At 34.3% G+C, this 27,791-nt stretch overlaps 1 protein-coding gene across 3 annotated transcripts in view; it reads left to right on the forward strand.

Moving 5' to 3' along the window:
• The first annotated feature begins 14,317 nt into the window (after positions 1–14,317).
• The window catches only part of LOC122404937 (1-phosphatidylinositol 4,5-bisphosphate phosphodiesterase epsilon-1-like), a 231,231-nt gene continuing 217,757 nt past the window's right edge, over positions 14,318–27,791 (forward strand). For all 3 annotated transcript variants that reach the window (XM_043409383.1, XM_043409544.1, XM_043409459.1), the window contains exon 1: positions 14,318–14,754. The gene's annotated coding sequence lies outside the window, so the exon portion shown is untranslated. The remainder of the gene's footprint in view (positions 14,755–27,791) is intronic.

Below are 27,791 nucleotides of genomic sequence, written 5' to 3' on the forward strand. Positions count from 1 at the left end.
TCGATAGCCGTGAAAATATGCAAATAAAGAGAATCAACTGCATCGCCCAGAGGAAGGACATCCAGTTCAATATTCTAATCAATTCAGACTGTTAATGGGCAGCGTAATTGCCACAGTTGAAATCATACTGGAAATCGGTGTTTAACGATAAATTCGTAATTGTATAATAATCAAAGGTAGCGACAATGGTAATCTATCAATGAATATTGAACAGGGAATCGATTATAATACCTCTTACAACGATTTCACAATTTACTTTTATATTTGCATTCTCCTTATTTCACGATAACTCGTTAATTTTGTTAATCATCATTACACGGTTTTATTAACCGTAATAAAAAAAAATATTACGTATCTATGAAATCTTAAATGCTTTATTTTCAAGTCACTAGTATTTTGTAGTTACATATGAACTTAAATATTCGACAGATAATTAGGCGCTAGATAAGGATAAAAGTGATAGTTTACAATAAGTCTTAGAATTATTTCTTTATTATTAAGCTTAACGCTATAATCTCCTGTTTTTAGACTGTTGAATTTTCTAAAATAAGACAAATACAAATAATTTAGAATTTCCCAAAAAGTTCATGATCCACAACCTGAATCGACAATTAGTTGTGACCCGAACCATTGTACGAGGACGCGTGAGATTTTTGTAAGAACATCGATTCCATGTACTGAAACATCAGCTTTTCACTACAAGGATCTGTTTATTCGAACAGTAGGCAACGTTATCAAACGCCTCCGTCACATCGACCGTGGCAACGCATAGCGGCTTACAATGAGAGCGGTAATACCGCAAACCAGATTAACTTGCGCGTGGAAAAGGAAACAAGACTGGTGTATGTATCCCCGTGTAATTGCCGTAAGAGACAGCAGCTCGTTACGCGTCGACGATTCCCCTAAAATTGCTCCCTCCTTGTTTCGCCGCAGGAGCTACTCGGCCCATCCAGGGAGTCCTGTGGGGAACGAGGATCAAGGAAAACACCCAGGTGATCGTCGGTTGTGCGATTCTGATTTCTTTTATGGACATCGTTTAAACGTACATTTCTGCACCGCGATAATAAGCGAGATAAATGGAATCGTACGCAGGAATAAAAGAGGAGTAGAATTTTCTTTAGCCACGTTTAAAGATTTCCTTGTAGGACTCATCCTCTGGTCTATGTATGTTTAATAAACATTCTCTGGACTGTTTTAGAATATTGGTTAAAATTTTTAGGAACCGAGTAAAAGAATTAAAGAGGGGAATGATGTTTAAATAATTGTTGAACAAAAGCTAGTTTTATGAAATAAAGATCATAGTTCAGACGAGTTAGAGTATTATTAAATAACATTAAATAACGTAAAATATAAGAAATAATAAAGGTCAGTACAAAAAATTTAATCGTGATTTTATTTTGGTTTCGACTTCGAGCAAGATATAATGGTGATCATTGAAATTGATATGGAAACTCGATTAGTATTATAATTCTTTTAATATTATGTTTCACCTTTCTCGAAAAATATTTCGTTCATCATTGAATATGGTTCTTCTAACATTAAATAAATGGTTGAAAGTATTGATATTATATTTATAAATATAAATATATCTATACCTTAAAATACATATAAACATATTTATTATAATAAAATTATTAAGCATATTTATCGTTCTTAAATTTATTTAAACATTCTTTTCCAATATATTTCTACGTAGTTATGGTAAGATAAATGAAATATAAACCGTTTGCTAAATGATATTCTCCCTGTACATACTTTCAAATAACATTAATAGATCGAAAACAAATTAAAAACTGTTTTATACTCTTCATGCATATATACTATTTTACGACTGAAAACGTTTTGAATCAATGGAAGTTTATCTTAAATACTAACAAACTACCGTCTTTGTCATGAGCAACCTCAATGTCCACTATTCTATTAAAAAATTGATTTGTTACCGATGAAGAAATAATTAACAATTTAATGGAATATAAAATTCGCAATCAGCGACTTCGAAAACTTCAATATGAAGCATTTTTAAAAACATTGCCAATAACTTTTTGGCCCACTGTGCGCCGTGGTCTTTCAACGGGTACAGGCATTGTTGCACCAAATTGTACCGTGCCAGAGTTGGAATAGTTTTCTTTTGTAGAGAATGCCTAGAAAAATCTGGACATGTTGTTTCGAATTTAAAAAAATGTGATCCCGAAAATTCGTCGTGTTTAGATATCGATTTGTAGATATCGGTGCTCGTACACTTTCCTTTTTTCCAATCAGAGAATCGCTTTTTGGGAAATTCCAAGCTCATTCCCGCTCCCCTTCCGGTTGATTTCGCGACTTCCGACGATTTTCACGCGGTCGACGCCGTCTGCATTTTATCACATCATTGACTCCTAATATACGATTCAAAAATATTGTCCAGTCAGGACCTTTGAGAGATAAACCAACTGTCTCTACGTCTGTCCATGTCGTCTCTATTCTTCGTTTATTGGGTTGTCTGTTCGCCTGATTGGTTGCTTCGGAGGTTCAGTGGTTTAAAGCAGTTCAGAGAATAACTGGTTCAAACTGTTATATAACAGTTCCGAATTAAAACAGCTCTAGAAACCCAAAAAGTGTCATAACAGTTCAGTTTCAGTTCTATATTGGTTCTCTAATTATTGAATTTGTGAAAATTTTAATACATCACACGCCAGACATTCTATATCGAGTGTCAAGAGACAGCAATAAAAATTTATTACTTAGAACCGTAATCGAAACAGAAAAATAATTGTAGAATCGATATAAAACCAATATAATATCAGTTCTGAAGCACTGTAATCGAAATAAGTCAGAACTGATATATTCGTAAAAGTTTGTCGATTCTCATCACTGTTTGTTTCGAGAACTGAAATCGATATTTTTGTACTTTACGCTATAAAATTCGTTTTCGTATTAAATAGATGTCTTACATTGTTTCTTGGATTTTTTGAAGCTGTAGGACCGAGGGTATCAGAATAAGGCACACAAGAAACTGCTTACGTTGTGTAATCTAGATTTGATGACGCACAGCTAGAATGACGCAAGGGCCAAATAGTGCAGGGTTCGAATGACGTGACATTTGGATAATGTAGGAAATATTGACAATGTGGGTGGGAGTATACAGTCAGTCACAAACGTAATCTGATATCTGTATTATTTTGATATTTACGTTTCTAGTTGAAGTAAATGCACAGCGAATAAGATGGAAACGTAATATACATACGATGTTACACTATAGTTTACTTCTATCAAAAATATGGTAACATTTATTGTATATGGTTCGTTAAATAATACAAGGAGGATTAGCTGTTTCAAGATAGACACTATACCTACAAATTAAACTTATAAAATTAAGATTACAATTTTCAATCAAAGATAATTTTTGTTACATAATCTTAACACTAGATCTAGCATAGATAGCTATAATCTTAACACCAGGTCATTTTTTTTAAATTTCACATAATCTTATAAACAAAAAAATCACTCTTTCAATATCTATCTATGTATATGTATGTACAATGCTGCAGTTTCTTTAAGAGTTGATTTCTCATTCCAAAAGTGAATTATAGCACGAACGAAAAACAGGCGCGTGATATGGATGACCTACTCTACTTGCACACATAGTTTCATCAATTTTTGTGTTTCCAGGTTCTTAAAAATCGTGGTGCAAAGAATCGGACCGTCGAATCTCGACCGATGGGAGTACGTCCCCTTATATTCTACAACTGTCCGGTAAAATGAAATGTTCTCTCCCTTCGTGACCTACATAAGTATGTGTCTTATCGTTTGGATTGCGACTTTCCGCGCTATCAACGGCTCGTTTGGTCGTGCACATATAAATAAGCGCCACCGCGACATCTATCAAAGTGTAAAACAGTCAAACAGGGGACGGGAGAAAAAAATACGGGGAGAACACAAAGCGAGAAAAAGAGGACAAAGGGTACGAGGGCATGCAGCGTGTAGAGACGGTAGGATAGCGGGATGCACATGGCTGTTAACAATCCTTTGAGTCTCGTACGTGAAACACCTCACCCGTGCAATGTCTCACTCGGACCATGAGGTTGTGACAGTGTATGGTTGAGCTACGATGGCGGATATGCTCGGTTGCTTCGTAAAAAGACATTTTCACAGCTCTGCTAGTGCACAAAATAGTAGACACCGGCTTTTGGATCCGTGTAAGCATCGTGTAACGCTATACCTGATTACACACAGTGATCAGTGAGCCGAGCTTATCCCTCGTATGCTTCGATAAGTTGTTAAGAACGCACCTCGTTGGGCTCCAACCACTGTACTAACAGGATTGCCCAGTCTTCTGTGATTTATGTCCACGTATTATTAGTATCGCGGATCAGGTGCTACCAACTTAAAAGGAGTACCTCAAAGCATTGTTTATTATTAACAGTTTACCGTGGAAAAGGTAATTGCAGGGTGAGCGCAAACTGGATCGTAACCTTAATCATATGAAAACATCGTTACGCGTGCAACTGTTCCGAATTGTAAAATATTTATTTAATCGGTCGTTCCACGTTCTCGAATAATAGACCACGGTCCTAGGGACGACCTACGGCAAAATAATTTAGAAGCAATTATCGGTATAATTAAAACTCTTGTAAATTGCGATTAATTTTAATTGTTTTGTAATAAATTATACATCTGTGTTTCAACTTGTAACATAGAAGTTCTACATAGTATGTTACGAGCTATGGTGGTCATAATTTCGAATTTAGCCATGTTAATTAGTGTTTCTTTTCGAGAGATACACAATGCAAACGTCATACAATATTTGCATATTAGATTTTTTCAAAAATGAAGTCACGAATGACAAAAATTGTATATCACTTTTTTGGCGTGGAATTACTCGGTATACGGCTCTAAAAATGATTGCTCTGGCGATAAGAAATATTGTAAGATAAAAAAGTTAATTGGTTTAAAGCAATTTTCAAAGTTTACGCAACTCTTCCAGTCTGTCTCTCGTTATAATACATATGCATGAATGCTACTTGATGCCGCGTCATGTGTTCACACCTCATATGGATACAGATGGAGAGAGCCAAAGCAACGTAAAGGTTTTCAACGGTGACTATACTGGTTCAAAGTTTAAACGAACAAATATTGTGGTCGACAGGGAATATTTGTTTCTGATACGCTATTCGATATTTGAAAGGTTTTCTTCCTTTATTTTGGATTGATATTTTTTTAATGAAGAACATATCAAATCCCCTGTAAAACAAGTAACACAACCGAAGGATTTAGAATTTTTCATTATTTGATTATGTAGCCATTGTGTAGGTTCACAATAAACTCAATGGGTTAATTTTAATTGTTTGAAAAATAACGTAGAAATATAACGTCACAACGATGAAAAAAAAGCGATTTGAAGTTTGAAACCATTTTCAATCCACTCGTATCAAATACCTCAATTTTGAGGTTATACGCGATATTCGAAGAATTTGTTTTTTAACTTTTATTAACTAAGCCTTAAACTTTGGTCTCTGACCTAATCCTGTCTTTTTTTTTTTAATGAGGCAGCAATTTTTGTTTGCAGAGTTATCGCGAATTAACGAGAACCTATTTCGAGAGTATTTTGGTATTTATGCTATGAAATTTGAACCATACGGCTTTAACATCGCTATTGGATATGTGTGCAATCCGCGGAAAAAGTTTAAAATAAGCGTGAAATTTATGAAACGAATCGTACATTTATAAATGTGTGTATATTAATACAAAAATAGAAATTTATTATAGTTAATTCTCTGACATCTAGAAAGCTTAAAAGCATGAGATTCCGCCATTCAACTGTTAAATGAAATTTGTTAGAAATTTATTTTATTAGGAAAACTGAACAGTAAATAAAAATATTGAACAAGCCAAAGGGTCGGAGATTCAAGTCGTCTGGGTGGGAGAATGGCATAACGGCGCTATAAAAAATGTGGACTTTCGTCCAGGATTTGTCATACTAGTATAAATCGAAATATTGTTTACCATCTTGAGATACGACGCATCATTATCGTGATAATAGGGCTTCAAATTTACAGGTATGACTTCCGGCTTGCACTGTTTGAATATCAATCAGCATGTGACCTTGCATGTACGCTATCATACATAAGAAACACACGTTAATGCGTGGCCATACGTGTCATATCGCTGATTGGAATTGAAACAGTCTAGGAAATCGTAATTGTAAATACGAAGACCTAATATTTCCGTAACTAAACCTCAGATTGAGAAATAGAAACGGATTTTTTGATGAATTAATTCTGAAAAAGAGTCCCATATTTATGGTGATATCCTGTATATACAAATGGGTTTTTCAGTGAGAGTGTTAGAACCTCGAAGTGAAATAAAATGAAAACTACAAAAGATAGTTTGGGGCTCATTATTTCATTTTGACGTACATTCGATGACATTATACATGAAACACAATATCATTTAAATGACCACCAAGTTTGTGTTTGGCGGCGTGAAGTCAACAGTTTAAGGTTTGCTGAAATAAACAGAAAACTTACCATGATTCTCTTTATTACGTTCTTTTTTATATCTGTTTTAAAATTTTTTAAATCTACCCTCCGCCTAGTTTTCCTCTACTTTCGCTTCGTTTTGCAAATCCAGTTACTCACTCTTAATGTACGTGTTCATCGCCATTTAGCCTTAAAGATTAACCTTAAAATTAATTGTTCCTCGTCACGCCATGGTGCTCCATCTCGACTATCTGGGCCCGTATGCCTGTATAAACTCTTGTCCCACTGCTAGCAATCCTCCCTCACTTCTATGCCCTCACTCTCTCTGTTCCACTCTTGTTCCCTCACTCCCACTCCTGCTCTCCTTCCACTCACTCCTGTTCCACCAATCGCTACGTCTGCCTCTCCTCTTACCGTTTCTCGTCCACGCCTTTTTCTCCGTAAAACAGAAATCCACTCATCCCATCATCTAGTAACAACCCAATAGAACAATATATACTCCTCAAAATCGCTTCTTATCATCCCCCTTTCCCCTACTTTCCTCAACCATAACCCTCTCCGATTTTCTTGACCGTTTAACCCTCTCTCTTCCTCCTCTAATTTCCCCCTCTCCACCTTCCCTGGTATCCCTCCATCTCCTCCAACTCTTTTGTGTCTCCATCGTTTTCATCCCCACTTTCCTCACTGTTGTACCCCTGCAGTTATATAGGCCCTTCCCTTCGTCGTCCCACCGCCACCAACTCTTTGGATTTTTCTCACTCTGTCTTACTGTTTCCCTTCCTGTTCTTTTGAAAGAAATAATTATATTAATAATAATTACTACCGTAATAAAATAGTAACAGCTACGATACAATACTCCAAAATGGCTAATTGGTTGTACTTTTCTTTTTAGACAATTTGTCCGAGTTTCCTGGTTACGTAGCCTTTTCTTTCTTCGGACGGCCAACCGAAACATAAGCCTAGACTCGAGATTTCGTGCAGCACGCAAACAACTAACGATTGGAATTTTTATTATTATGGATACTAGGAACCATTGACTATGCACGCGCGCTAAACCTCGAGCGGGACGATCGTTTTAGGGCCTATCGTCGCGAACAACGACTCTAAAACCCCGAAATTCGAAGAATCGAAAGTAAAACCAAAAGTAAATCAGCATCGAACTACTGTCACGCAAACAGAGACTGTGACAGATCTGTCTTGACACTACCCACTTAGGATAATCGTGTCAAAATAGTACTCATTAAGGTACCTTTAATTTTTTATTTGAAATTGTAAAAAAGATAACTTATAACTTTGTCTTTTACTTTAACGTGCTCTCAAAATGTCAGAAGAAAAAGCGTCTGTTACAATTGTCCCCAAAATATTCAAAATTGTTCAAAACATACGCTCCACGCTGGGAAACACTGCCCTAACTTCAGACAGTGATGAACCGAATTTTATTAAGTTAATTTAAAAAAGATCGAGGATCGTAGTCGGGGAATGACATTGACTTTTCCTTCATTACTGAAAAAAGAAAAAGAGTCGCGTTGCTCTAAAGAGAATTTACAACGTGCAATAAACACTGACACTTTGTGTGTACTTAAAACCTAAGCGAAGCTGTGCTCGGAGCCACCGTGTCCCGAAAAACAATAAAAATCATCCACGTAACAAAAACTGACTCTATTGGCCGCATTGCGCGCGGCTATCGGAATCTCTGAAAGAAACGATAAAAGGTAGAGAGTGGGTGGTACTGTTTGTTCATCGAGTATTTGTAAAGGGAATACTACTTTTCTTACAAAGTACCGATGCTTGTGCTTTATTATTGGAAATACCAAGTTTAATAACAGGCAAGTGAAATATTTTCAAGATACGTGAACTATCCAAAATGTTAAAGGTCGTCGAATAAGTTTGTGCGATTTTCATTACATAGGAAATTTCTAGCAATAACGATACGAGTACAAATGATAACGAATATATCAATATGGAATATTGAGTTTAGTTTCAGAACTGATCTGAAAGAAATATTATCATCGTATTTCTTACATTTCATATTTTTTATACAACTTCTTAGTAAAACTTTTATGGGCTGTTTGTTGCATTTTAATTTTATTTTTATTTGCATAATATAGTGGCAATGTTTGCACGAAAAAATCTGAGACACTCTGTGAATAAAATCATAATTGGTAATCACGTGACACGATGTATCAAAAAGTTTATTTTTGAAACATTTTCAACGCGACGAAGAGCTTTTCTATTTTTTATTAAAAAGGAAACCTTACCGACCAGAGTAGACAAAATTATTACCAAATGTATGAAGAACAAATATAATCTCAAGAGACAAATTAGAACAATAACAGTATTTTGGAATGGTCAGAAATACCTGTGACGCAAGAGTATCTAGGTCAGCTACGTAAAATATGTACGACTTCAGTATGTATACAGAACCATCGGCCTAAACCTAAATCTTACAGTATCAAATGTATTGTTACCAAAAGTATTTCTCATCCTCATAACAAATATTTTAGTTCGAAACTTTATTATAACGACAAAGCTAGATTCTATTGGCTTATTAATAATAGACTCATAAAATCAACAGATGTAGTGGTTCTCGAGTTACGTTAGTATTTTATTAAAAAATAATGTTATTTAGGATTGTTTAAAGTCTCGTTTATTTTGTACATTCAAAAATATGATTTTGGGCTGAGATATATTAGTTTATTCTGTCTCTGAATGGTTGTATCTCGACGAAAGCGTTCGGGTAATTTCTTCGCAGGCATCCCCAATCCGATCTTTCATATTATCAGGGGTGGTGGGTTCTTTCCGGTAAACTTTATCTTCTATGTATAAAGTCTCAGAAGAAAAGTCTAGAGGTATCAAATTTGGGGATCTTGGTGGGAAGGGTATCTCACTTACTTCCTCTTCCTATCTAACAACCAAAAAACATGTTATTCAGTGTTTAGATGTTTTTCTTTGGAGACTTTGTAAACAATAAGAAGATTCCCCCTTTTTCTTCGAACACTCAGATCACAGATGTCTGCTAATAAATTACTAGAGAAACCTTCGAGACGATAGAATAAATTAATACATTGATGCTCAAAATCCTTTTGTCGAATAAAAAAATTAATAAACATTTTTGGAATTTTCATTGAAATAATTATTTCGGATTTAGAAGAGCTTGAAAGGGATTGGTGAAATTATAAATAGAAATATTAAAGTTTTGATGATTGTTTAACATAAACTAAAACCTAAACTAAAATATATGAATATAAATGACTTAAAATGTACCGAATCAATTAAATCCAATTTTTAGTTTGACTACTGTTTTTTGAGACTATGACGTTTGCAGGATCGAGCATCATGGTTTTAAAGTTGGTCTTCTTTGGTTAGTTTACGACCCCAACACGACGGAAAGAAAGTTTAATTTTAATATGTGCTATAGATGATTTAACGCTGGGGCTGAAAATTAATTCGTGGAGCTAATGGTGGAAATGAAAACTTTGGAAGAAGTTTTATTAAGTGACGAATCGGAAGAATGGCAGGTTGGAATTTATTGCGTCACAAATTAAGCACTTAGGGCTGCAAGAAGTTCCGTAGCCAGGAAATGGCTTTCTTTATTGCCTTCAAGTCGTAACTGGGATTTTGTACAACCACGCCAGATGTGCCTGACCCGATTAGCGAGGCTCATTCTTACTGTTAACCTTCGTAAACTGATTCTGGTATCTCAGGAGGTACAACGTACGAAGAGTCAACAGCAACTTTTTCTCTCGTAAACCAACTCTCCTTCAAAAGAGTAACACCCACACTACATAAACATAAATTTTCTAACGACATTCGACGCGTCAGACTCCCGGCCTACCGCTGTAAAACACTCCAATAAACGTTTTCGAAGGAGCACAAATTCTAAAAATAATAAAGATTACCTTCATTTTCATGCACAAACAACGCAAAACGTTTAGGAAAAGACGAACTATTAGATTTTATAAATATTGACGGTGGTATTTGCTTTTCGTTGATTTAAGAATTTGTAAATTTTATTTAATTATTTCTCGTGTACATTGTTGTATAATAACGCGTTTTTCGAAAGCATTGGATTCCCCTCTCTCTCAATATTATATGGCTTATATTTTAAGTTATACTATTTTATAGATACGCTTCATATATCATCTCGATCCCTCCAGTCATTTTTCCTTGACAGGGTAACAAATAGCAGACGTAAACGAGTTTTATTTATATAGCTGTCACGTATTCCGCGTTTCAGAAAAGCAACGTCTCATATGTATCAATGCAATCGTAATATATTAAAGGTGTTGATTAGACATACTGTATTTAGTAATGTTAGTAGAATGTCATACCGAAAAAGAAAAATATAAATTCTGTTAGCTGTTTAACGATAAATAATTAAATAACAACAAATAACTCGATAGAGTCAAACATTGATATTTTAATATCAACGGATGAATTAAATTTGATTTAGAAGTATTACTTATATGTGAGAATTTAATTCTTTTGTAAACATTTTTATCATTAGTTAGTATACATGTGATGTAAGAATTTCAAAATTGTTTATGTGGTTTGACATTCAAATAAATATTATAAGAATAGCTTTTAAACTATAACAGACAAAAGATTACATAAGAGATATATTACTATGAGTGTAAAATTTGTATTTCAACGAAAATAAGATGCACTTTTCGTTTCCTCGCAGAACACACTTTTCTATTTTACGTATCAAAGTATCGATGCATCTCATTGCACCAGTTCTTTCAGGAAAGCTAGCCTAGATGTAGCACTGCGTAAAGTATTGTCGCTATACTTAAATAAAAGAATAGGGCAAAACAAAGAATATTAATTTTCTATAGCATCGAACATTTCTCAGCTTTCAATATTAGCATCATTATATCTAATTTTAGTATTAGTTTGAAACAGTTGGAATAGCTGCAAGTTTGGTCATTCTGAAGGTGATTGAGTTGCATGGAGTTTCTCGGTCTTCTATGATTCTCGTAATATCGTCATTGGTTTGAGTTGCCTTAAGTATACGTTAACTATGCTTATATAAAGAAAATCTTCAACCTTATACGTGATTCAACTACACGGAAGTATAAGAGTAGTTAGACTTGCAGTGTTATGTTCATTATTATAAGATTGTATTTACACACTGTTCTATTATTTCAATTAGTTGTATCAACAGATGAAAATGCTTCTCGCATCGCTGGAGGTAGAACGTTACGTAATCCAGCATGAAATAGAAACTATCTCGTTTTGCATACTGACTGCAATCGTCTTCATTGTAGTTTCGTGTAGATCGTAATCAAAGAATCAAAATTCGTTTAACGTTTAAAAATTTAGCGGGAAAAGGAGGGATTATCAAGTTCTAGTATTTCTCAGAATACAAAAATTTATTTTTGGGTATTACACAATACTTGAAGAAATCAAATTTCGTATTTATTAAATTTACAGAGATAGTTCAATCGAGCTATTCTAGTCCTACACGTTGTCATTAGTATTCAAATCTTTCCCATAAAATAAGGTGGTGCAAAAAAATAACAAAAGAAATAAAACTAACATTAAAATTATAAAAGAAACAGATAGTAAGATATGTCTAAATATAATGATTTATTGAATTAATGCATTCAAAAGTATATAATTTTGCTTAAAACAATAAAGTTGACCTATACAATTTTTCTACGTATCTACTAACGAAGAAACTACTTACAAAAAAATTAACTTTGACTCGAAACATTTTCTAGGACCATAGTTTCGAAAATATTATTGAAGGAGTCGATTCAGATGGTTCACCCTGTATAACAGAATATTTAAACTTGTTAACGGTTGGGTACATTCGGTTCAAACGATTTTGCCTATACTACTACATACGTGTGCTGTGTATCTGTGATAATATAAACAGAATCGTTTGAACAGTATTTACATAGCCAAAGAACGGGTTTCGATGTAGGTCTATCAAAGGACTGGCTGATTCGCAGTAACCAGTTTGTAATTATTAACAACGATATGATTTTTAATAAGCATTGTTGGCACAGTTATCACGCAAAAGTAAAAGATTTTTCGTTTCAATTTATTTCTAGACACAATGTCGATCAATCAGGTCGTTTGCCTATGCTTAAGCCATTATTTATCAATGTTTTATATAAGAGTACCTAATGAGAAAAATGAAATACAGTATTTGGTAAAAATTGTCTCCACTTTCTTCTCATGACGGGAGTATATCTTTTTTTCATTTATTTTGCAATATAAAAATATAAATTCTTAATTTTTCATTCTTTTAAATTGTCAATTACATTGTCAATCTTAGGGCTTTTCTTTTGCTCCGCATGTCGCGTCAGTAATAATTAAATAATAATAATAATTAAACTCCTTATCATTAAATACACGTTTCTGATTTAAAGACAAATTGTTTAGTAAAATACAATCAGTGTTAGGTACCCTGCATCTGTCTCTTTTCCTTATTGACCCATTTTCGTAGGAGGCTGAAATCACACCCCAATTGAAATCTTTGGACAATTTGGAACAATGGAGCCTCTGTTTGCACAACTTTTCTTAGCACTGCTCGTTAAACAATGAAGAAAACTTCGATGATCCGACGGATTGTTTGTTCCGGCCATAATTCTCAATGCTTTTCCTTGGAAAGTTGTTCACCACATTTCGGGACCTTAATAAACAAATTGTTACAAAATTTTAATATGTAAATAATAATGGCATCAAAATGGTACAATGCTGATACATTGACAACTAAAACTTACATTTTGAAGTCCCTGTATTCAGTAGTGTCTCCACAGATCGGTGTAGAATTGATCAAAGAATAATGGAAAAGGATTCCCCTAACCCTGGTGTTCGGTTAAATGAAATTTAAATTTACATATTCAATAAAGTAATTTTCAGAACCACGTTATCCCTCTGCGTTTCCCTAATGTCCGTACTCCAGAATGTAATTAACGTTGCTGGCGCGTCCCAATAACTCTAACATCGTTCGAAGACACCCTCAAACGGTGCCGTACAAACGCATCAATTTCGAGCGCAAATAAATCGACGACACGAAGTTCGTTTCGGCTCCGTCGCTGCTAAACGGGAATAAATAAAGACCGGAAACCCGGAGGCCGCGCGAGGAAATATTTATAACGAGAACGTTCCATCGGCGTAAGTAAATTCGGGAAATCTCAGCTGCTCGATGGTGGCGCGATCGCAAGAAATGCCTGCGCATCTGTTCTCGCGCGGCGGCGTTGTTCCGCGACGAGAGAGCGCGAGGAAACTTTCAGACGCGTATCGCCGGGATATCGAATAAATCAGGATGAACAGCCGCGGTTCAGAGGATCGGGAGGCTCAAAGGGGCTGGAAATAGCGCGCGTCCAGGAGAAGAAATCTTGCCGGTCGTTGGATATAATCGGTACACGCGAAGCGCGATCGGGGGCGGCACGTACGATTACCTCGCGGGGGTTCGACGTTGGCTCTCTCTCTGCGTCGTCTTGGGTCCTTCGAGCGTGAACGGAAATACCCATCGGTGTGTACCGGAAGCTCGCGGCAAAGCCTTCGGTCCCCCTCCATTTTAGAAAAGGGATCCTTGTAGCGGGCTCTGTGGTAGCGTGACAAGAGTCGCCAACACCGCGGAAAGAGAGAAAAAAAAAGGAAAAAGAAAGAAAAAGAAAAAAAAGAAATGGGACAGAGCAGTGTTGGTGAGACCGGTGGAGCGCGAAGGGATGGAAAAGGACGGCAGATAAAAGGGTAGGAAGAGAAACCGGTCGTTCTAACAGGGGGTGGGTTCGATTCGCTGGTGGCAGCGGCGGAGAGGAGAATAGTGTGGTCGCAGGAGAGGGGTGACATTATATTTGCGCAGGGCTGTCCGATAGGGCGCAGTATCGTCGCGACCGCCGTCGCGTGCACGTCGATTTTTCGTGCGTTTACGTGTTAGACCCGCGAGTGCGTCTGCACCGAGAACGTCGCTTTCACTTCTCGTTGGTCGTGCTTTCTAACCGGCCAGCTTAACACCACTTTGTCTCTTGTTCTTCTCCCGTTCCGCCCTTTCTCTCTCTTTCTCTCTCTCTCTCTCTCTCTCTCTCTCTCTCTCTCTCTCTCTCTCTCTCTCTCTCTCTCTATCTCTGCTTACCAAACTATCTACTTTTTTTTCTCCTTCCCCCCGCTGTCTTCAGCGTTTTCTTTTCACGACTCCGGTTCCACGCGTATCCGCATCCCTCCGATTTCTCTGCCCGTTGTTCGCGCGTTACACGAAAAATAAAAACAACACGCATCCGCGAGTCGAGCGAGAGTCCTCGGAGCAGGAGTCGCGAAGTGTTCTGGTCTACGAAGAGTGAGTAGAAAAAAAGTGTTGTTTGCGTGACCGTTGGTGTGTTCGTTTCCTGTTTGCACTGCCTGCGCTAAGGATCTCTCTGCCCTTTAAATTTTTTACCCCACTGCATGGCCACCCCACAAATCGACTGACTTTCAATTTTCACGCAACGCGTTGCGATCTTTTGCACTCTCTGGATGGGGATAACGCCGCGGCTGGATGCCTGGCGCTTGAATAATTGCCGGTAATTGCCGCGGGATTGTCAGGTTTTCGGTGGGATACCATTTCGAGCGATTCGGACGGAGTAACAAGATCGGTGGACTGAATGCACTCGTTTCGCCGTCGACGCTGTGATAATAGAGGGTGAATCACCGTCCGAGCAAATACTAGGACCTTTACCGATTGCGCAATATTAGTTGACATTCCCGCGTTGCGTGAAAAGTCACCGAAAATAGAAACCGAACTGATTTCGTCCCATCATCGTCTCCGTGTTCCGAAATCAGGTAGGTAACATTACGAATCCATCGTTCTTTTGTGCGCGAGATCGAACATCGTCGAACAAGTTCCATAAATTGCACCCTCCAATATCCAGAATTCTGTGCATCCAGCGAATTTCTTTCCTTGGTAACGTCGCAATTCCCGAATGGAATATCTTCAGTCCTTTTTCTTTCCAGAAATACATTACAGAATTCTCCCGAATTAGTCGACTTTCGTGTTTTGGATGTATTTATTTTTCTTTACGCGTTTACAGAATGTTTACGAAACATTCTTTTTTCTTCACTTTGGAGGAATTCCAGGAAAATTTCTCTCTGTAATATTTAGAGTTTCGTGTTGCCAATGAGTCTGTTTTTTTTTTTACGTAAGATTGCAATCTAGAATAGAATATTCGCAGCTATCTAATTCCATAGCTTTGAGGGAAATCGACGATCGTCGAATAAATTTCAGAATCCTACTGTGTAATTTTCAGAGCGTTGTGTTTCTATACTCCATAGTTATGACAGCCACAGAAAAGCATTTGTTTCGGTAAAAGAAAATTTACGATTGAAGAAAAGGATTTATTTCATTTGACGTAATGTCTAAAAAAAATTGCTAATGAGAAAAGATCTCCAATCAATTACAGCCAAACAAATTTAATTCGAATTTTCGCGAAGATTTTGTTTCCAATTTTATGTGTAAATAAACTTTATAAAATAGAATATTTGTTTTCGTTTCGTTAATAACATCGATATGTACTCATTATTCTGTTCAACTGTATCGTAGTTGTATTGCTTTTCTCATATCGTGATTAAAATTGACAGAACAGAGTTTCATTTAAAGAGCAATTAAGATTTTTTATCGTTTCACAGCACCTTTACAAACGACTGATTATTTTTTATAATGGAAACATTTTTTTCTTTTTATAACCACGTACAAAGTATTCGTGTTTATATTATTCCCATCCATCTGTCAAATACATAAGAGTAAGAAATATAAGATCATTTAATGATCACGTGCATTTTTGGGGAGTTACAGTTGATTAAATATGGCTGTATAATTAGACAAAAGCACATAACAACTATAAAGAATGAAAGAACGAGTTATTGCAGTTTATTAATAGTATGTTTATGTTTTAATTTTGTTTGTAACCTCGAGCGAAGTCATACATATTCAAAAGTTTAATATCAGTAGCTCAGTTTAGAATTACATATAATATTGGCTATACTAATTTATCAGTAAAGTTATAATCGTTACGTAACAAATAATTATTTTTAACGTCGCGTTGAAAACTCTTTTTTTCCTAGAAAATCGTAAATAGAGGGTATTATCCTTGAAAACTAGTTTAAAATGATTATGTGAGGACTGTATTGTACGCTTTGGGGAAAAACAAAAGAAAAGAAAATGGAGGTTATATCTTCTGTGTAAAATTGTTTAGAAATAAGCTGATAAAGATAAGTTTGCGGCGTTGCAAATGTGGTATAAGCCTACGGAGGAGAAATTCGATTTCCGCGTTATTGTGATGCCATTGTGCATGAGCTATCTCTTTATCCAACTTTGAGTCCATTCTACTATTGTCCAATTCTGTACTTGACAATATGAACCGTAACAGTCAGTCAGTTCGAAAATACGTTTTTGCCGTAACACTTAGATCGAATGACCCATTAACAGAGTAGCAACGAAGTTCTCCAGACAATTTTCATTTATTTCATTCGTTATTCCCCGTTCGTTAACAAAAATTAAATATAGAGCAAGAAATCAAGTCAATATTTACAATAAAATAATAATACTTTGTTATATTTTTTTAGAAGCTTTCATTTTGATAGATATCATTATTGTAAATACATTATAGCTATTAGAAGTATTGTACACACAAATTGCGTAACTGTTTATTGACAGAATATTATATACGATGAATGTGTCTATGGTGCATTTAATTTTCATTGTTTACTGATTCAAAAGCGCGTAATATTATTAATTCTCCCATAAAACGATTGTTGTTCTAAATTATTATCGGTTTATAAACATTCACGTGCGCTATTTGGTATCAAAATTTATCTATTCTGAATTATTTGTTGCAAAGAATTGATTTTGCTTGTTCCGCTCGAATATTTATATAATGTGGGCGTACTGATGATCGAAAATGTTATATGTTAGGAGAAAATATTAAAAGTTTCGAATTTTTATTCTTAATATAAACAAATTTCGAGAAATTAAAATTTATATTTGTCAGTGCAGTAATTATTTTTTTATTTGTTTACTATTCCATTAAGATATGAAGATCATCTTGTGTTTTTTAACTAAATAATGTCTTTTATTATTCATTTAATATATGTGTTAATGTTTTCGAAATTTTAAACAGTTTTTCATACAACCAATAATTTACAAGGAAATTCAGCCGATACAAAAAAATTGCATTAGGAAATATTATTATAGATTTTAAAATAACAAATTTAATTTTTTCTAATGAAATTTTGTTCTACTTTCTATTGTTTTAACACTATATCGTCCAATATAAATACCTAATTATTTCTCCTATTATTTACTGTTTGTCTACTTTTAAGTGGTCCTCAGAGATTTCTGTAACAGTTTCCAACACCTTGTCTTTTATTTCGTTATTTCTTTACACGTGTTACACGTTTTCATTCTTTTCCGTATTATTTGCTATCAAGTGCAACAAAGACAACGAATACAAAAAAATAAATAAATGCGTATCGCGATTAACAGCAGGAAGAACGGCAGTAGAATTTTTCACATTTCTTACGAGTTTTTGTCGTTTGCGTTCTGCGTTGAAGCTTGACAGTTTCTTCAAGCGTTTTACCAAACTTTTAGAAACATACGACGCGATGGTTGATTTCCGTCATGATATTTTTCCGCGTACAAATATTTCGATCTCGCAGAAATTTCCTCGCATGCACCATAAACCGAGAATCGTATCACGCTTTTCGCTATTACTAAACTTCGTCGTTACGGTTGCTTGACACGGTTCGTTCTACGGATTTCAGTTTACGTAGCCATAACTTTGAGACTTAATCTAGTCGTGTTTCTAAACACTTTATGATGGGATTCCACCACGTTCGAGCATTATTGAAACAAAGGATCATTTGAAGAATGATCCTTAAAAGAACATATTACCTTTCGCGTGTATTTATCTTAACATTCAAATGATTTTTCTCTATATTCTATTATTTGACTCAAGTGAAATAGTTTTCTGTTTTATTCTCTATTCGAGTAGATTTTTAAATAAATAACAAATTCTTAGATACTAAATTGAATAATTTATCGTGGACAAAACGAAAGTTCGTCCAAATAACAAACAGGTGACTTGACCAGAACTTCAGAAGGTATCTCTCTTGTTTACGTGTGCAAATATCATAAATATTAGAGTACAAGGAAGTTGTTTAGCACAGGCTCCCGTATAAAGCTAAAATATTTACTTTTTGATTCATTTATGCAGAAGTTGTTGGGGAATGCTTTCCTGCCGATGAGTTTGGAGCTCTGATCTGAAAATTAAATTATCGTGCACCCTCCGTATTTCAGGTCTTTAATTTTTTAAAAGCTGAACCGATCTTCGCTTTAATCATTTGAACCTTATAAATAAACGTTTTAAGTCCATCTATTCTGCTACGTCCAATTCAACGTAGCAATTCTTGAAAGAAATATATCATACTTCTAGTTGTAATTGAAGATGTACTTTCGAACAACACGCTCAATTTATTGTCTGGAAAAAAGTTAAATATTCCTGGTAATATTCAAACGAAAATGAGTTTCTGTTATTTCATTTTCGATTATCCAAGCCCAAACGTTCACACTGACGTGTTGTAACCGAGTTTCTAGAGCAACACAGTCATTTCTGGAATTCCACTAACGCTTGGTTATACGTCCGTTGAAAATTCCAACACGTGTAAATCGTTCCACGTCGATTCGTTATATTGCAGTATTATAATTACGTTATGCATCGAGAGAGTTAGATCATCGGAAAATGTTGCGGGAAATGACGGAAAGTCATTCGCGGATGAGGTTGTATTATGTTTAACGCATGGTGTTCGAAGAATTGTTGGTTTATTGACGGGACGCTAAAAATAAATTTTACTCCCGTCGATACGAGAATTATTCAACTGCGTTTTGTCGGAGACGTCGCTTGTGCGTTTTCAGAAATTGTTTGTCTATGACGTAATTCTCGGGTTTTGTGATGGTTGGAAAGAGCCATATTCAACGAGAGGTTCATCCTACTCTTTGAATTACGTGTCTATAGCGTTTGCTGTACAAACGAGTCGTACCAGATGCGTTACCAGCGCATACATCCAACGCAAGGAACGTATCCGTGTATTCACGATTACTGTACCTCGAATCGATTGTAAGTAGGACAACAGGAACGATAGGTAATACAGATCATGACGTTGTCAATGTTTACAAATACAGCATTCGTTAGTAATAGTACCGCGTAGAAATATACGGGATCGAGCCTTAATTAACCCTTTCATTTCCACCGTGACCGCGTGGTCACATATCTGGAATCCTTGAACGAAATATTACTGTCAGTTGTATTTTCAAATCTATAAATATGTATTAGTTCCTCTTAGTTTCACACAAATGACATATATTTCAAAACTTCACGTTTAGGTAAAATGTATAGCCATCGATCATTTTGTTGACGGTATGGCATTATTATAAATAATATATTTGGTAAATGTGAAAATGTGAAGTGAAAATTGTTGAAAGTAATACGAAAAGAATCAAATTAAATACGAAAAATGTCAAATTATTTTTATTAATCGTTTGTACGTCGAATATATTTTTCTGTGACATTTTAATAATTGGAGAACGAAACGAACGCGCAGCATCATTTTTCTGGAAATGAAATGCTTATTTGCGAACGTTATATTTTATGTTTTCGATTTACTTTTCTATTAAGTAATTCCCCCTCGGCATTTCCGATTACCCTGTACAAGGTGTTCCGTTCAGTAATTGATAAAACCTGAAAGGCAGTGATTTCAGTTGAATAAATAAGTCGGAAACATAGAATAACATGTTTTCGTGCGATGCTCGGCTTTAGACCTTTTCACTATAGTTATTTTTACATGTTTGTTCTCTGCTACATTTGATATAGTTTCTAGCTTGTGAATTTACAGGGAAAGAAAAACTGCATATTGTATGGTAGAATTGCTACCATAGTATTTTTTGTTAAGACAAATAATTTGAAATTCAAGACATAACCCATTAGCCAAATATTAATATTAAAAATATTCTATTCTTTCACAAATTTTTCCATGAAAAACAGTGTTTCATTTTCGAAAAAATTGAAACATTTAAAGAGTACGATAAAAACACCGAACCATAAATAATTTTGTATCATAGATAAGTATATAATTTAAAAAAAAGAAGATATACCTATTAGGACAGTGCGCGTATGCTCGTGCATTTAATATGCATTATTATGCGAACGATATTAACTGCTCCGGTTTTTAGAAATTCTGGCCTATTTTACGAAGCGCCGAACGTTTCATGGTGAAAAAATCGTCAAGCTGATTTAGTTTACCCGGAATCGTCCTATTTTCTTTCACTTGGACAAATTTTCACGGATAATGAATTCACACGAAATTTTATTAAAGGGAGCGAAAATACGTAGTTTGAATTACAAGAATGTAGAACATCGTGAAAGCCCGTGAAGCGTAATTATCATATAAAGAGGCTCATGTTTCACAATTGAACATGTTTAAAACAACGTTCGTGAAATAAAAATATTACATTTTCGTGTAAATGGAAGGTGTCGTGGTATAGAAAGGTTTGCAAACAATGCTAACCTAGAATTCACGAAAATAATTACACGTCAGTTTCTAAAACTTTCTAACATTAAAGTTTTTATATTTGACATGGAGAATAATTAAATTTAAAATGGATGAACAAACTGTTATGCTCGTGCAAAGTAATTATTTGTTTGTGTATTTTCAAAATTTTTAGTGATTGCAATATTTCAATAGTAAGACTACTATAATTGTCGCTTTTTCTGAGATTCTCTATTTCCTCGTGATTTCCGATTAGAACAGAAATCTTGTATAAATACTTTCCTTTTATGTTCTATTCTAATTTTCGAATAATTAGTTCTAATAAAATAATTACTATAGAAAATAGAAGTACATACAGGCCAATGAATTTTACAGTATTAAGTATTTTGTTGTATTATTAATTAATTATATTTTTTTTGGTCGTAACACACATCAAAGCGACTCAATCCTTCCACGAAATTGATGATTTTGACTTTTCCGCGGGCACAAGGTTACTTCTTAATTAAAAATAAAGCTTTCTTTTGACCTTATTTTCCTACCATTGTATCCGTGCACGCATATGGAACTCGTTTGTAATTTCGTTAATAACACTTCGCCGTGGAAGAAATTATGGACTAGAAACACGCAATACTTTTACCAAGAAAGGCATTCGAAACAAAGGTTTTAGCGAATTAAAACGTTTTCAGAAAGTAAATCGATAGTACTCGAAATTCGTTTGGAAATTTTTAATATGTTACGAGTGGAAGAAAAACATCGCTCGTATAAGTATCGAGGTAAATAATTACTTGTTATAAACAGAACAGTAAACGCGAATTCATAATTTTCCATCGGAGCTACAGACTCATTAAAAATTATTCACGCACCTTTAAAAGTTTTCAAGCGGCGTTGATTGTACGGAAAAATCATTGAAAATGCGTGCAAACGAAAATTTCATGCATGGTTCAATATTATCCCACATCGATCACGCGGAATAATTATTTCCACGTATGATTTTTGGCGTTTTTTTTTGTACCACGAGAGTATTGGAGAGAATAATAAATCATTTACGCGAGTAAATTCAAATGTATCTTCAAAGAGGCGTTAAAAATGGCTGGAATGCTTCGTAAATTTTTATTTTGAATAAGTTTGGTGTAATTAGATTTTGTTGGTAATTGAGAAAAGTACGGAAATCGTCTTTTTCATCCTCTGACAGATTGTAATTGTTTATTTCCCGTTAATTTTACTTGAAGAAGAAGATTGCGACGAACCGCGAGAGAATGCATTAATTTAAAGTGCCGATATTTAGCTATGCAGGAATTTATTCAGTAACCCGATTAATAAGAGTTGAATTTCCCTCAGGCTCGTTGGATATTAAAAACCAATACGTCGATCAACGAATTACTGCGTTAAATGTGAATCACGTTGTGAATGCTATTGTTAGATGTACTAGAGTTTCTAATCGTTAACAAAGAATATCTCTCGATTGACAATCTTTGATGACACATAAAGCACTGAAAAAATAGTGGGTATTCATAAAATACTTATTTGGTTAAACGTCTTCAAAATTAATAGAGATAAAACAAATATCAAATGTGAAAGAGTTTGTTTTTTACGAGTAATCGTAAAGTCTAATTGTGGCCACTGTGGTCGATTAAATCACACCACTGAATTTACTAGATTTATTAGTAGTTTGAATATTCTCGTATCTCCATTCATTTTCTAAACATTTTTTTATCCACAACTTCAAACATAGTTTGAACATAAAAATTGAAAAATGTCGATGTTCTTATTCTCCATCTTTTTATGGTGTAATTTACCATGTACGCGAGTAGAAGTTTGGCATTGCGACCAATAAATATGGCGTATCGTTGGATTGTGTACAAAGCTTGTGATAGAATCTAGGATTGAAAAATATCGATCTCATTTTTCAACGTAGTCGTGAAGTACTACAAGATGAAAATATTATATTGATTATGAAAATTAAATGTAAGATCCAGTCAAGTATACGTAATGGAATTCGAACGATTGAAGTTTTAAATCAGGAATAATTCACACCGGGTTGAATTCGGAGGAAGCAGCGTTAAACTGATAGGTCGCATACATTATGAGATCGATGAAACGCGCAGATTGGGTTTATTGAATATTTAATGAAATGTAAACTAATTTTTCAATAAAGGCAATAATTCGCTTCTTGGCGAATTATAAGCGGTGTTATTAGTTTACCATAAACAACAATAAGAACACATGATTATTTGCTGTAAGAAGTGTTTAAATATTTCGTTACTATTTAATATATCATTCTTTAGAATTTTCAATTATTTATTTCTTGTCAAAAAGTAGGTTTCAATAAGGAATAAACTACAATAAAATACCCAAATCTGTGTGTAGAGTTACGGTTAAATTTTCAGGACTGTGGTTAGAAGTTAAATAAATACTAATTTTTCTACTTCAAGTATGGAAATGCACTTCCAACACTTTTATGTTTTCTGCATCGCTCTCTTAACAAAATATTAATTCTTTTTATTTCAGTTCTCATTAATTTTTCGACAGGCGATACCTCTGTAATCGAAATCGAAAACACTGTATTTTTCATTTATCGACGAAGATTACGTCATTCCACCATTCTTTTTTTTAAACGAACTCTTGCAAAGTTCAATCTTTTTCTTCTGTTTGCTTCATTAACGGCTTTTTCGAACAGTTCTCTCATTATAACCACAATTCTTGAGTGCTTGACGAATCGTTTCTGGATTTTCACATTTTCCATATTCATGGAAAAGTTCCGAAGGTAATCGCTGAGCATGTAACGTGAATTATTCCCGCGAATTTTCCTACAAAATTTTCGTTTGTTTCTGGCAACGAGTGTGGTTAACCTTAAAGTCGATTCGATATTCTTGTTCGAATACTGTAATAATGTCTGGAATATACTTTGATTTTTCACTGTTGTAAATTATGAATTCATCAAAACCAGTATTTCTTCTAGTTCATGGTATTAGAATAAATCAATATTTATTGCTTAATTTTGTTCCTTTAACTTATACAGAATCATAAAGAAATAAAAAAATATCTTCTCGTTCAATTTTGGTTGGTAGTTTGTAATAAAATAAGAAGTCAGTTCTAGAAAATATTTCATCAATTTTGTGACTTATTATAAACTACATTACACAAACGTTTTTTGAATATGTACTAGTATTATATAAATGAATAATCAATGTGAACTTGATTATTTAAGCTTATAAATAAAATTCAAATCGTGGAAAAGAAGGTTAAAAAATATACTTTTCCACATACAACTTGACTTGCTGTTATTGTCAATAAATAATTTTGCAATGTTCAATGGTAAAATGAGTTGCAAGGTAAGACTAGGTCGACGTTGTTTATATTTTAATATGTACCGATGTAAAAAATTAATACGACTTTCGATGAGACGAAACAAAATCGATACGATATTCTGACAGTGATAAATTCAATTTCTCGACGGTGTCAGTCTTGCATAACAAGTATGATCGACATTTTGAAACTGTTTATTAATAATGAAGGAACCGTAGATGCAACGTTGCTCATTTTTAACGATCTTGAGTAGAAACTACGGCTCACACGAAAAGATTAGATAAATTTGGTTGACCTATTTCTACCATCTATTGTAATAACATTAAAAGCAAGCACGTTATCCTTTCTTCCTTATCATTTTTTAATAAAACATTTATGGGTCTATATTTATATAACATATATTTTTTGCTGCTACTCGTAAAATATATACTACCGTCCTTCAGTCACGACACTTGCTAGGAAAATACAAATAAAGAGAAAGGAACAATATTTCCAAGCGAATGAACTCGTTAAAAATTATCGAAAAATAATGTTTGATCATTATTTGGACGTTAGTGGGTTAATGGGAGATTAACAGATCAATCTTATGCTAATTTCTGGAGTAATCAATTGCATGAATTATTGGAAGAACTTCCGTTGTAGGTTGCACGTGATTTATGCATGATTTATCTCATTTCAACCGAGTAGCCAGACAGTTCTTGAATGAACGATTTTCTAACAGATGGATAGGTCCTGTAGGACCTGTTTGCAAACAGTACAAGGTCTGGCTTGCTCGTTTCAAAAACCTAAAAATGTTTATCAAATATAAGAATTTGGAAAATGTTTTTATTAAAAGTAAACTGTATATCGGAAATTAACAGCATAGTATTTTATTTTATTTTTACAGAAAACAGTCTTTTAGCATGTAGAATACCAATAAAATATCTATGACCAGGTCATACAATTACTGAAGACATTAAACATTACTTTGGGAAGATTTAGTAAAAATAAAAACATGTAATTCGAATGTTTGTAACGTTACAATATAATTTCACTCGAAACGACGATACAGACATTGAATAAACAATTATTTAAAGCTTTACAGAAATGGAATAAATATTTTTCCAATCTTTCAACTAAATTCTTTTATTAAGAATCTTCCATAAAGTCTGAGAAAATATTGCGTTTATTTTGTTACGAGGTATCGCATTGCATCTCATATTTGTCGTACTTTTACTTTTGGAATTTTTACTCAATTTTCAACTATGTAGTTCACTGTTTAACCTATCATACTCTGCTGTCCGTCATCCTAAATTTCTGCCCCTCTGCTGTATTCAGGTTATATTAGGGTTATATTTTATGTGACTTGTTCCTTTCCCCTTTTTTCTTTTACGTTTACTTTTTGCATACAATTTTCATATTCCTTCGTTGTTTTAAATCTTCAAGCAATTCTATGAATTTTGTTAAATTTTAACTTACGTTGATGGAATATTATTTTAAATATTTAGCGTCAGTGAACATTGTTTACAAAAGAATTTAAAAATTCCTGGTAGAATAGGAACTATATTAAGAATCTTCCGAGACTTTTCAAAGTAAAATATCAATTTTCTCAGCTCGTCGGCATAATCTTTAAGAATAATGTCAACATTATTTTCATCGGATTCTTTTATAACGAGTTTCAGCGAAAATTATAATTATAAAACATTCATAGATTTCAAAGGTACGAGGGAAGCAAGAAAACGAAGAATGTTCAATTATTAAAATTTCGATAGAAAAACACGTTTTGCAATATTACACCATCTTTCATAATTTCTCATTTCTCGTATTCTTTAACCAATATTCTTCATTTTTCGTTGGGACTTTCGCTTACTAACAAAGCCACTCGTTCTGTTTCACTTTTTACTCGAGCTTCAGTACTTAGGTTTCATTTATTTTTGTTTTCTTTCCTCAACCGGATAACTTTCTTGGATTTCCCTTTTTTTCATTTTCTTCTCTTTTGTCGTTTGTTCTATTTTCCTCTCAAGACTTTAGTTTCTCATTCCTAATTTTTCATCCTGTACTTTTCCTATGCGTCTCTGTCCTTTCGTCGTCGGCTGTTTCATAATATTTCTTTACAGACTCCGCTCAAAATACAATTATACGCGAGTTCGTTAATATTTTCTGCATTTTCGCATATAACGAGCAACGTAGAAGTATTTGCAGTTGCTTTCGTTCGTAATCATATTGTTCGGATGTTTATTGTATACGCGGAGTCAAAAACAGTCTTAAGGATTGCGAACAAATTATGCACAATAAAAAGATTTTTTACAATAATTTATTTCAATATAATTCGTGTTTCCAAGCTTTACGATTCGAAATTTAACCTATGGCCTTATTGCAATAACATTAGCCACGGACTTAGAAAACCCTAAGATACTTGAAATAGTTTTCGGCAGACTTCAAGGATTATTCTCTTAGACTGTTACATTATACACAAGACAGACTTCGTCTATCTAAAATATGCGCCCGTGGCGTGTTACATCCTCGGTTTGAAAGTTTAATTATTACTTGATACTAAGCTAACGTGAAATACTTAATTTTTCAAACGATTAATAATACAATTAAATGGAAGCTTGAAAGTAATTTCCTTTCGCTGATCCACAAATTGTATTAAAAGACTTTGCTAGTTTTCCATCTTGCCTAATTTATGGAATTCTTGATCGATTTTATATTGCCTCTTCTATGCCAAAACCATGAATGTGCAATTCGATAAATTCTGCAACTCGAAGTTCCGGCATTACTGAACCGGCCAATAACTCACATGCATGAATCAAGCTTAGAGTATAATCACCATTGTTATCTAACGTACACATTTGTTGTTTTAGTATCGAAGCGCCTTAGTTTTTGAAATATCTATTCCCAGAGCTTGGTGATTCAGGAAAATGAACAAATATTTAATTTCTCCTTAGTCGCTAAAGATTCATTGGGACATTTTTAAATCTACAAACTGTAAATGTAAAATGGAATTTGGCCGTGCAGCATAAAAATCCCCTTTCAATATGTTTTCCTGATTCAAGACTTCAAAAATATAAGTTTCCTTCTTTCAGATATTCTTAAAATTTTATATCTCATGTTTCTAACGAATCAAACTGAAGTGGTATATAAATCTCTTAATAATCGTATTATTTTCACTTTCTGAATCGGACTACCCCGTTAAGTTCTCGATGGATAGGACCGCCGATCGCGAGAACAGTAGTTGTGGCGATCTCTTACGAAGAAGTTATGCTTACTCGTAAGTTCGAAAGAGTGGGCACAGGCAACGAATGAAAGGGGACGGCGAAGTTGACTGATTTAATTTTCTAAATATTCATAGAGCCCTATGTCCCTCTGGCAAACGGCGAAGCCTGCCAGCGACTCGGAACACCATAAATATTCTATGTTGTGCCATCGTAACTTGAAACGAGAGACGAATACGGAATATCTCAGGTGGCACCTTCGCACCTAGTATACACGGCGAACGTAACGAAATATTAA

Source organism: Colletes gigas, unplaced genomic scaffold, assembly GCF_013123115.1.
Source record: "Colletes gigas isolate AHSC1104 unplaced genomic scaffold, ASM1312311v1 Colletes_gigas_Sc00001, whole genome shotgun sequence".
Classification (NCBI taxonomy): Eukaryota; Metazoa; Arthropoda; class Insecta; order Hymenoptera; family Colletidae; genus Colletes; species Colletes gigas.